Source organism: Ptychodera flava, chromosome 6, assembly GCF_041260155.1.
Source record: "Ptychodera flava strain L36383 chromosome 6, AS_Pfla_20210202, whole genome shotgun sequence".
NCBI classification, from domain to species: Eukaryota; Metazoa; Hemichordata; class Enteropneusta; family Ptychoderidae; genus Ptychodera; species Ptychodera flava.
The window spans coordinates 18,070,926-18,083,429 of record NC_091933.1 but is presented as its reverse complement, the minus strand read 5'-3'; the positions used below and the strand labels follow the sequence as shown (position 1 = coordinate 18,083,429).

The 12,504-nt window shown below is 38.0% G+C and overlaps 1 protein-coding gene across 4 annotated transcripts in view; it reads left to right on the top strand.

Moving 5' to 3' along the window:
• The window catches only part of LOC139135030 (serine/threonine-protein kinase TBK1-like), a 115,010-nt gene that overhangs the window by 28,820 nt on the left and 73,686 nt on the right, over nucleotides 1-12,504 (top strand). The window contains exon 1 of one of the 4 annotated variants that reach the window (XM_070702212.1): nucleotides 10,558-10,580. The exons of the other annotated variants lie outside the window; for them this stretch is intronic. The gene's annotated coding sequence lies outside the window, so the exon portion shown is untranslated. Of the gene's footprint in view, nucleotides 1-10,557; nucleotides 10,581-12,504 lie in introns of those variants that run through there. 4 annotated transcript variants of the gene reach the window in all.

Sequence of the window (12,504 nt, the reverse complement as noted above, 5' to 3'; positions counted from 1 at the left end):
TATCCACCTGCGTTTGTAACCTATGGAGTTTCGTCGTACAGTAAGTTTCGGTGTCAGAGGACGCGGAGTAATTGGACACTATTTGACTTTTGACCTCAAAACACCTTTACGTCAAAGGGGAAGAGAGATGATTTTAAATTTTAACAAATTATACTTCTAAACATTCAATACTTCACAAAGTTAATAGTGGTCAAACCAAAACCTGCGAATTTGAGTGAAATTATGCTGCTGACCTACAATTTCTGCGGCGTGCAGTGCGCTGCGCTGGTTGAAACTTCGTTCTGAGCTGTGCGCTTAGGAACCCGCTGAACGTGTTCCTAATCTGCTCGCGATCGCTCAGTGCAGTGCGCGACGGGCATCCCCAAAGCGCTTTACTTTTGACCTTTTCCTTGTAAAATTGGGCTAAAAAGGTGTATAATAATAAGGATAATCACAAAATACGGGATTTATGTCCTCGTACATCGTACGCTTTCGGTATTGACCTCGACGCTACGCATCTCGGACAATACATCAGTGTGACAGTTTTCGGACGACCTCAGTTTTCGGACATTTGGATGTGCTGTCAGTTTACACTCACTTCGCTCCGTATCGATAGCGTTTTACAGGTCATGTGACCTCGTATTAAGTCAGGTGACACTGTTGTCCCGTTTTCGATAGTTTTTTTTGGTAGAAAGCTATTGAGGACGCTACGAGCGGCGGTCACAAATTGTCGTCTGACACCGCGTCAGTGATACTGTCAACATACTGCCGTCAGGTCAAGTAACTGAAATTTTGACTAAAGTCCTGATTTAGCATTGAATTTAGAATGTGGGGAGAATAATGACTTTGAAATATTCTTTCAATTGTTCGCCTACGATTGCATGTAGTTTTAACGAAAACTGCGCAGTTGAAAAAAAGTACATTTATGAAACGTAAGAAGTGTACAGGTTTTCGGACAGAACAATATTTAGTATAATCGTGTGAACGTAGTAAGTGACTTACCGCGTAAAAACTTGACAGGTAATACTTCCATATGATGAAATATACTTGCTATATTTATTAAAAATGCCTGTGCGATTCTAATACAAACAAAATATGCAATGGAAATAATTATAAGGGATGGACCATTAGATCTTGGGAGGGTGTGGTCAAAACAGAAAAAAAATCAGAGCAGAAAGTTAGGGGAAAAATCTTCGAAACTAGTTTGCAAAAAAAAAAAAAAAAAAAAATAAGAAGACAAATGCGTAAAAAAATCTGCAAAGTCTTTAAATCTTGAATTTTTTTTAGATTTTACCGACAGGAAGCAACTTTCTGTATTTTTAGTACATCCTCCAGGCACATTTTTAATTTTGATTTATACATTTAGAGTGACTGTATCCCTTATACTGGAAGTTGTGATTATCTTATCTTTTCAGGACTTTTGTATTCTGATCACTTGAAAAATTATAAAATTATAGAGCCTGTTTTCTACTTTTTTCCTGCGTACAAACCAAGCAGGTATGCTAGGTAAAACATTGAAACTATGGTATGGTTGTCAAGACAGAAAGTTATATTTGCCTTTTAAGATCAAGGTAAACAGATGCAGGCCACATCAGGTTCATTTTTTTCACAGCATTTTATTGCAATGATGAATGCAAGAATGGGTGAACAAGTAGAAACACGTCAATAATGATAAAACAACATATCAAGTCATTATGTATTATTTTGCTTTTAAAAAGGCATTTTCAATTCTTTTTTCTCAAAAAACAGCCTCAAAAAACAACAGCAACACATTTTTTAACATTCAACAATACACTACGTAGAATGCCATCTATCCAACAAATCCCAACACAAAAACACACAAAAGGGTTGAACTTTGCAAGTTTCTCGATAACAAATACTGAATAAATCTGCATGAATAATCGTTTGTGTGTAGCAAATGCTAAATGACAATTATCTGAAGAATTTTCCACCACAAAAAAGAGCATGATTTAAACAAATCTTAAGGGACTTATGTAGCAAATTTCAAAGAAATTGGACAAGCCCTTTCAGAGAATACAGATTTTTTGACCATGAATGGCATAAATTGCCCTAAAAAGACAAATATTGAAATTTCACCACATCTATACACATCCAATCAATTTGGACATACTGCTACAGAGAAATAGATGTTTGATCAAAAAAGGGCAACAATTGCTCTAAAAACACAAATATGCAAATTTAACTATACTTTGCAAGCAGCTTCTCAGCTTGTCAAAATCAATTGTAAATCATGAGATATGCATGATGTTTGGTAGGGTGAATGTAGGCATTTCACCACGCAGTAGAAAGGGAAGCCAGGAAACCAAAATAGTCAATTTTCAAAACTATAGGAAGCTACTGAGGAGCAAGAAGACCATGTTTCAGAGGAAGATGTGTAATCTGAAAAAAATGCTCCCCAAGTGCCACCAAATAACACCATTTTAATCTCTATTTTTCAAAAGCTCCAACGGCAGGAGGGGGACAACCCCCTCCTGCCGTCCCCCCGTGACCACTTGCGCGGTCGCTTGTGGTGCTTCGCACCACATCTTTGTCTTCTTTATCCTCAGACAGTGACAAACTAAAAACAAATTATAAATCTGAAAATTTACTCTGAAAAAAAAATTTGCACACTGAGCTAATCTCAATTGCAAAAAAAATTAAGAAATTTACAATAGTAAAATTTTTTTTTCACAATTTCAATGTGACCACCCCTCCCAAGATCTAATGGTCCATCCCTAAGTAATACTCACTGAACAAACTTAGCGAAGTTAGCCCACCCGTAACGAAAAGGTGCCGAAGGCAACACGCAACAGAGACAGCCCGTGTCGGATATCTAGCGCTATACACGTCGAAATATAGTTGAGACGTCCATAACTAATTATCATGAAATATTCTTATATACAGCTTTCTAAACACACCACGAAATTAAAAATCGGTGGTTTGAAGTTTCAAATTATCAATTACTTAGCTCCTAATCGCATTCCAAACACGACGTCCGATTTGTGGGATTGCAGTCCGATTACTACGCCCTCAACATGGGGTCAAAACTTTGGACACTTTGACCCCGAAATACCACTCCCGTCGTGTCAACTGAGTTTGAGGATAACCACAATAAAGTTTCGAAAAGTATGGTAATAAGATTTCGTATTGTTGGTCATTTACGAAACGACTTGTGGGTGAAATTCACTACCCTGTCCGAAAACTGTCACACTGAGTGTACCTCCGGCGGCAGCACAATGTGTACTCGGACATAAATCCCGGTATTTTGTGAATAACCTTATATTGTCGTCGGTAATCGTTAAAAAATAACGAGGCAATTTTTGGGATTGCGAATTTGTGTCATTCCTGCTAGAAAAACAGTTGTACGATGCAAAATCAATGTGTTTTAGTTGTTGTGAGTATATACGATGTTTGATACAGCTACAGCAATGCATTATGGGATAACCGGGAAAAGGTCTATTCTGATCTGATCTTCGGGTTGTCCTTGCAATTTAATATTTAGCCAACTGTATTTGCGCCGCTAAAACTTCCATGGAAGAGGAGAATGACTTCATCGGAATTCCATTGAAACGTAGTAACATTCAGACACGTAAATTGGCTTATTTTGCATTCAATAGACCATACATGCAGTACACCCAGTGACCCACGCAATTTGTTCATGCATAAAACGTGAGTATGGCATGTTCTTGAATGATAAGGATCATCGTTGGTGGCACTGCTTTTGAAATCGACCCATTCCCATGACATGTGACTGGGAAATGCTCCAATTCCAAACGCATTGAAGAGCGAACCATGCGAAACCATTGTGAAATCACACAACAACATGCGACAATAGAAAAATATCACAGCGGGATTTGCATGAACTTCCGAAGACAAGCCCCAGGATATACTCGTAATACACTTGTCACCGTCACGTGAGTTGAAATAAATAGTTGAAATTTTTGATGGAAGAAAGTTCTTTCAGAATAAAAACATTTCATTTTTAACGATTTGTTGTGCGTAAAATAAACGTTCGCTGGGTTTGTACGTTCAACAATCTCTCTACGACAAAATTACAGCAAATAAGCAATAAAATTTTTTTACATCGACACTGACAAGAATAATTGGTGATGTGCAATGGCACCCATTTTTCTTTCATGCAAGATTTTCCCGGTTATCCTCATACTTGGATTAAAACAATGTCCACTAGCACTTTATGTAAAGAAAGCGTCCGGCAGACAACTGCTTGAAAATCATCGCGATTATACGACTTTGCACACGTTCGTCTTTGGTAAATTTGGCGTAACTTGCACAACATTAATATTTATTCTTAGCAACTAATCTCGAATAAATATCATACGTTGTAGAATCTTAACAGTCGAGAGTTTTTTCAGGAGATTCACTCTTCCAGCCTATGACATCGTTTAGGCTTTGTAGAAAAGAATTTCCCCTTTACAAGCCACACTGTTAATGTATAAGTTACCCCTTTCAGAAATGCGTGAAAAGTAGGGTTGATTTTTCTCAGACATGGTGCTCTTCATTCTGTTCATTGAGATTCACGACAGCAGAACTGTCGTAACGTCTGCGGTAACCTGGGACTTTGTACGGACAGAGAATTAGTTTGCCTAGACACGCGACGGTAGCTGAAACGCTGTACATGGCTGATTCCCTGAAGAAGTCAGCACCGGTTCAGTCCGTCAGAATTCAATTCGGAGGTTCTCAGGAGTAGACGAGAACATACAGTAATTTAAAAACGGATGTAGGTGGTTCCGTGATTTTTAGCTAATATAGACTATAGTCTATAGAAGCTATTGGGATGGGTATCCGTCCGGCGTCTGTCGTCAGTCTGTATGTATGTATGTATGTATGTATGTATGTATGTATGTATGTATGTATGTATGTATGTATGTATGTATGTATGTATGTATGTATGTATGTATGTATGTATGTATGTATGTATGTATGTATGTATGTATGTATGTATGTCCGTTTGTGAGGCGTCCGTCCACTCAAATATCTTGACAACTGCAGTACTTACTGATTTGATATTTGTTGTGTGGATAAAATATATGATTTTGAGAAACCAATTTTATTAATTTTTTGATATTGTTGAAAATAGGCAAATTAATGCCAAAAAAGGTGTTTTTGGTAAAAAATCTTCTTCTTCATAACCGCTGGTCAGACAGCTTTGTTATTTGGTATACAGGTCCCTAGGGATAACCCAACTTAGATTTGTTAAAATTGTGATGACATATGCAAATCAGTATTTTTACGGATTTTTTTTTTCCAATTTTGGTGAGTCCATCCTGAAATGAGCTATCAAAGATATCCACCTTCTTTATCAATGCATGTGTCACAAAAGGTTATTCTCTACATAACACAGCAGAGCTCTGTCAACTGTTGAGTTGCTTGTTTTTTCAAAACCGCTGGTCAGACAGCTTAATATTAGGTTTACAAGTCCCTAGGATGACTTTAGTGAGATAATTTCATACAGTCAGGAAATACTTAACTTTGTATCCATGGCTATAGTAGCTTCAGGGACTTTGGCCCTATGTTTTTAATCTTTATTTAAAATTCGCTGGGAGTTTCACATCGATCGTGCCTTGCGGCAAATATAATATTCTTGGAAGTACAAAGCAAAATACAATAATTAACAAATCATTATTTTTTCAAACACTTCTACAAATTCACTATCTTTTCGTTATTCTTTCTCAATCCTGTATCTTACAAACACTCGTGTCTGAAAAGTACATCTATCTTTCCCATCCCCGAGCCAATATTTATGAATGGACCATTTTCCTAACAAAATAAAGTTTGATCTCTTCTCCATTGAACTTTGTGAAAAAAAAACCCACTTTTCTGCATTACAGTTGAAAATAATGTCAACACTAGTCAAAACTACATTTTACTCAAAAAATTACAAATGATAATTGTTATTTTTACCCAAAGACGTTTTGCCACTTGGCATTCCAAAAAATGTATGTTCCAAAGAATCGGGAACCTGACATACATTACAATTCACAGAATCGATTTTTTCCAATAATGCAAATACTTCTTACATGGTAATAACCTATGTAGCAATTTCCATTGAAATTCTCTTAATTTACTTTCTCTTGTACATAAATAAATATTCTCCCAAATCATCTGACTGTGAACAAGTGTTTGTAAGCTATTTACTCCTAGCGATGCATACCATTTATCGATTGCAAGTTTATCAGTGTTAGAACATTGTTGCTGTAGGAGAATGCGATAGATGGATTTTACAAGTGATTTTGTTTATTGGAATAAATTGACCATCTGTGTATAAATCATATTGCAAATTCTCTCGTATAAGTGACTTGTAAAAAATATGATATTCTCACACCAACTTTGCGTTACATTTCGTTTTGCAATGACATTATCACATGCTATGTACCAGTCATTTAAAACTCTGACATAAAAATGAGGTATTAATGACGATACATTTCTTGGTAAAGAATTCCAACATTGGTTTTGTTGTAGTAAATCGTCGATAGTAAAGTAATGCCATGGTATTGCAGCCCAAATGCTGCCTTTACTAGAAACCAATCTTTTAACCCAAATGGCATTGATAGCACGAAGCTGTTTATCAACATTGATACTCTTGACACCACCCTTGTGGTAGTCTTTTTCAAGTGTTGTTTGCTTAATTTGACGTTTTCTCTTGATACAAAAATCAACAAGTTTTTGCACTTTAGCTTTCACTTCTTCGGGTATACCGATCACTTAAGCTAAAAAACAGAATTTGCGAAAGACTTTCACAATAACAACTCTCCCCTAAAGTGTTAAATTTCTTCTGCCCCACGTATTTTAAATGTTTTCCACATTTTTTTATTTCATTTGACCAATTTAATTCTTTGCATTTTTCAGCATCGTACCCAAAATACGCTCAAAGGGTTTTCACAGCTTCATTTGTCCATTCGATCCCATCCACCTTATCAGTACAGTACATCGCTTTCGACTTTTGACTACTCATTTCTAATCCACAGCACTTATAAAAATCTCCCATAACATTTAAACAATCTTAGTAGAATCCTTATCTTTTACAAAAATTGTCAAATCATCAGCTAGTAAAGAGATTTTCGCAGAGTTGTTAAAAATGGATGTAGGTGGCCCGTGTTACACTCTGGTTGGGACAGTACTGTTCTTGTTGATTCTTCAACTACGACAGGATCCAGGATATACCTACAGTGTACCTGTCATGAAACAATAGACTGAAATTTAGCACCTGAAATTTAATGAAACTATAGCTTCGCCTTATGTCTATACATTTTTCAGCTGTCTACTGACTAATGTAGGCTTTAACCTAAATTCTCCCCTTTCAGTACCGAAGACTCCACAAACTGAGCTAATGTTAAAGTTTAACTTAGTTTGATCATGCGCAATCCATAGTTTAACACACTTCTTCATGTTGCATTTTTCATTACTGTAAACAGATAGGACATACTTATGAGAGAGAGAGAGAGAGAAGAGAGAGAGAGAGAGAGAGAGAGAGAGAGAGAGAGAGAGAGAGAGAGAGACAGACAGACAGACAGACAGACAGACAGACAGACAGACAGAGAAAAAGACAGAGAAAGAGAGAGAGAGAGAGAGAGAGAGAGAGAGAGAGAGAGAGAGAGAAGAGAGAGAGAGAGAGAGAGAGGGGGGGGGAGGGAGAGGGGTGTGTGGGATTGTTTACGAATCAGGATCTTTTGAGTTCAAGTGATGGAGACAGAGGCGTCGACTGTATTTCTTCAAACTTTATTACTACAGCTACGATGAACTACTGCTACAATAATATAATGTATCATTGGGTGGATAGGTGACGACCAGATCCAGTGGTGAGCGATGCGCTCTGAGTATACGCATACACATACACTATACTGTGCATAAACATATACTAAAGTAAAGTGGCTAATTCAGGCTGTGATATAGCCGATTTTGGCGGGAAAGTAAGAAGCGTCTTTGACTTTGATTGGTTAGAGCACGGTTTTGTGGAGGGACCGTGGTTAGAGATGAGTCACACGTCAGAAAGAATTAAAACTATGTGTAAACACAGGATGTTGGAAGGAACTGAAGAGATTACAATCTGTCTTCATTGTCAAAGAATTAAGAAGTAGCTATCTTTGTATAACGTTTCTCGACAAGGGGGGAGACTATGATTTAGAAACTTACTCTACAACACCTGAACCCCTTTAGCTTGTATCGATCGAGCTCATTTCGAGGTTATGAAGTATCCCTGGATAGACTTTTTTTACTTCATAGACCATAACTGTGAAAAGGTAATTCTCATTTATTAAACTATAAAATAGTTTCACCTTTGCCGGATATTTCGCCTTCTTAGCTAAGTGGTGATAAAGTACCAAAGGTTATTAAAAACTAAGGAAGCATTTTCTCAATGGTTGCTCTGTAAGAAAGAACTGTAACGCTTTGGTCAATCCCAAAAGAAAGGAAAGACAGAGCAATAATACTACTACTACTAATATATCAATATCAACTTCACTTTAAGGTGTTTTTTTATTCATTGGTAAATGGTTTGGTAATGTCGACTTTTTTTCAGAACGGGTGCTATCCCCTTGGGCCCTCCTGCCACAAAATATGTTCGTATTTCATGGAAATGTTGGCGCGAAACGTTCAAAGAAGAATCCAGGGTTGCGACATATCGTGCGATATCCAGATCGGTTCAAAGCCAATTCGAATCAAAACCGACTTCGTATGTAACCACCTCGGTCAATGCAAAAATTGCTTAAAGCTCATATGTTTTTTCATGAAATTTGACTACTTAATTTTCGATACTCGTTACATGGCACCATGCAACGAAGAATTAAACATCCGAGGAAGCTACATACATCTCTGTTTATTAGGGAGTTAGTGTGCACGCGGGCAATACTTTAATCTGATGTCAACCACTCGAAATAGAATTGAAATTTGAAATTCGACTGGGTTTGCTCTAAGCTAAGAAGACCATTCCAACTACATGCTGAAGATAGTACGCGCCCTAAAATGAATGACTTGAATAACTTTTGCTCAAACTTTCCAAAATAAGGAATAAAAATCAGGAGTCGCTGTACAATGGTTGGTACCAGAAAAACAAATTACTTCAAATTTTACCGATATTTGAAATTCAAACTGACCGCCATCCCCATGTAAACTGTATGGGGAAAACAGAATTTGTGTTAATAGATCGTTGTCAATGACACAACTAAAGAGCTGATCACAGTTATGATTGACTGCTAGATTTGGTGTGCTGCCTGATGTTCCCTACTCGCAAATTAAACACCATCATTATATAATATAAACGATAAGAAAACATATCTCATATTAACATGTAGCTAGTGAGATTAACCTGTCCGGTGTTTCACAAAACCCCAGCTGTGCTTCTTCCAGAGTTCTTTCCGCTCCAGAATTTACGGTAGCTATCCCGGCGCTGTGATGGTATTTCCAGCTATTAATGGTGGTGCAGTCGAGAAGACAATGCTCTCACCTCAGGTTTTCATTGGCATCGCTCACCTGATACTTACGCATCATGCACTATTTATCGTAGGAAATCACAAAACATTAAAATGCTGGCTTTTTCGTCAATGTGAAATTTACCCTTGTCATTTTCAGAGATTTCCAATCTATCTATTTTTCTTCCTTGATTTCTACTTATCCATGCATGAAACGTTGTGAGCTATAACACGAGTCATCCTACAGAATATACGCGATTGAGTTCTGTGTGTCTCCAGTAATATCACTGAACATTCTGAGTTATAATTGCGGTCTGCGAAGGTAGACCCATGCTAATGTCTTTCCAGGGTTTAGAGCGCATCATCTTACCGTCCTATATCCCAAACACCCCGATACTTTCCAAGTGCGAGAGCTAGAGTCATCATTTAACATCTTCGCTCAACTAAAATCCGCTTCCTTGTGCTGACTAACTTCAGGCACGGACTTTTGTGGGACCGTGCTTCAAGCTGTGTGAAAACCAGCAGACGTTTTTTTTTAAGTCGGGACCTGTCACCCAAGTTTGCGAGTAACACCCAGTGATATCGCCGAAGCGCTGTGTCTCTGAGTAAGCGACGATTCGTGACGCTCAGTGCCCATATTGCCAGCCGATATCCTCAATCAGTGACGGATAAATGATCACTAATATAAATTCACCCTTCTTGAAATCGTTGACGCTACCAAGATTCGTGATTGCCCTGGTAGAACATGCGGTGAAATTGTAAGCCTCACGTGGAACACGATTAATTAAAGTAAACTTCCGTGTCAATTTCCTTGTCAATTCTGTTCGCGTGACTGTCTTCCATATTATAATCGCCACGTGACCAACAGCATGGTCAATTTACTGAGGGTTTCCCAGTAAAGAAGAGTCTGTATAACCTCAGTAATTGTTGGAAAGCTACTTATATAAGGAAAACAGAACTACAGTCATACATATCTTTAGTCTGTTCGATGGCGATGGATTACAGAAAATATGCGCGTTGTTCTCCATGTACCATATCGGTCTCACATATGGATCAAAGTTTGAACCACTTAGCCCAAGATAATTTATCGGAAGTCTGGTAGGACGCGATTTAGTGTACCGAATCTTTCTTGCGGCTTTCTTTTTCCCGGCATCTTGTTTGCGAACATTGTGACAGGTAAGTGTTGCCTCCGGTATTATCTTGCATGCGGGTTTGCTTGTCAGTTTGCTCAGCCCCATAAAACGTGCTTTTAAACTTAATGTAAAACGTAGCCTTAGAAAATAAAGTTACGTGTTATGTTGACGAAATCGGTGCAAAGTGACCGAACCTCAGCTACTTCAACTACCCGAGAGAAAGTGCCTGCAGGGAAGAACGCGCATGTCAACGCTCAGGGGGAGTCGATATTGTTGACATACCTTAAAATAATCGATACAACGTTCAGATTTAAATGAACTATTATAAAAACGACTTGGTCAAAGTCGCAATCCCCAATACCTAGTTATAACATTAACTTCTTGCTGTGGCATAGACTTTGTGCCTGGCGATTGTCCTATAGGGCCTACATGTTTTCGCTCGTAGTGTTTTATCCAGCAGATAACTTTGTTTTGAGATAAAGCTGCCCCTTTAACTTATTTGACATTGATTTTGAGAAAGCTGTATCGATATGAAGCACTTGGTAATCTAATCTAATCTAATCTAATCTAATCTAAACAGAAATATGACTCACTTTCCAATGCTGCCTTGCTTGTGACAAGCGTAACAATAACGTTACAAGAAGACGTAACTCTTTGCATTTGTGTCGTAAGTCGGTTCACATCAATCGACCGGCGAGGCTATTATGTGTATTGCAGCGAATTCTTGATTGACCCCAAGTATACCATTTGTATCAAACTAGAAACATACTTCCCGAATAGATGGATATTCTCGTACTTTGATTAATACAACAATATTTTTGTTAAAAATGCAGTTTTATTAAAGAGGCACTCCCACTTGGTAAAATTTTTAAACCACATTTTTTTAATGCCAACGGTCGATATTTGACGTGTTGACTGCGCGCGGATCGCGAGATATCGATAAAAAATGTCAATTCCCGAGCGTATTTTTCATATCCCGAAGTTTAACGATCGTTTCTGATTTTGACCCGAAATCCCCCGAAGGTTTGTTGTTGTACTGATTGACGATACTCTAGGGAGTCTACAATAAGTTGGAACGACGCAATTAATTTATTTCCCACTGCGAAGATTTTATATAGGCCTACAGCATTATGCCTTTACCTCAGGTACGTTTTTTAAAACTCCTGCTTAGTTTTTGTCGTTTTCATTATTCTAAATCAGTTGTATTATATTTTTAACCAATACCACGTAAACATCAGTTTTCCAAATATTAGCTACCTACGATGACTACATTTTGTCGTCTGCCACACAGTACGCCGCGCGCGTGGTATATGTCTATGCATACCACGCGGCGGCCGCTATGTATCAACCGAACGTAACTGTGCTAGTCACCTATGCGAATTCTGGTTGAATCAGCAAAAAATTGTTCTTCGTTTTTACGCCAAGTCAGTAAGACTCATCTTTCTCCCACAGGGCATGACTGATCACCGACGCCAGTGGTACTGTGGCGTACAGCAGCGTCAGCGTAGACTCGTACTCCATAGCTTAGTTGACAATGGCCCCAGTGCCGAACGTTCGATGTTCGGAAGCTGAATTTAGGTGGGCCACCGGAATTCAAACTTTTACTTTTTTGAAGACATGTTTTTATCGATATCTCGTGATACGCGCGCAGTCGCCACGTCAAATATCGACCGTTGGCATTAAAAAATGTGCTTTAAAAATGTTACCAAGTGGGAGTGCCACTTTAAGGAAGGACTCAGTGGATATACTGCCAACAGTAATATAACAATATTCATGTGTATACAATCATGTTATCATGATGTACTAATTACTGTATGTTCCATACTCGTATGAAGGGAATCTTAGGCGGTATGGTGCAAATATTTAATGACACACTTAGCGTTTAGGAAAAGCAAGACTCTTTTTATTTTCAAAATTTGCATGTGTTGGAAAGAGGCAAGTCACGTGGAGCAAATGTTAATTTTCTC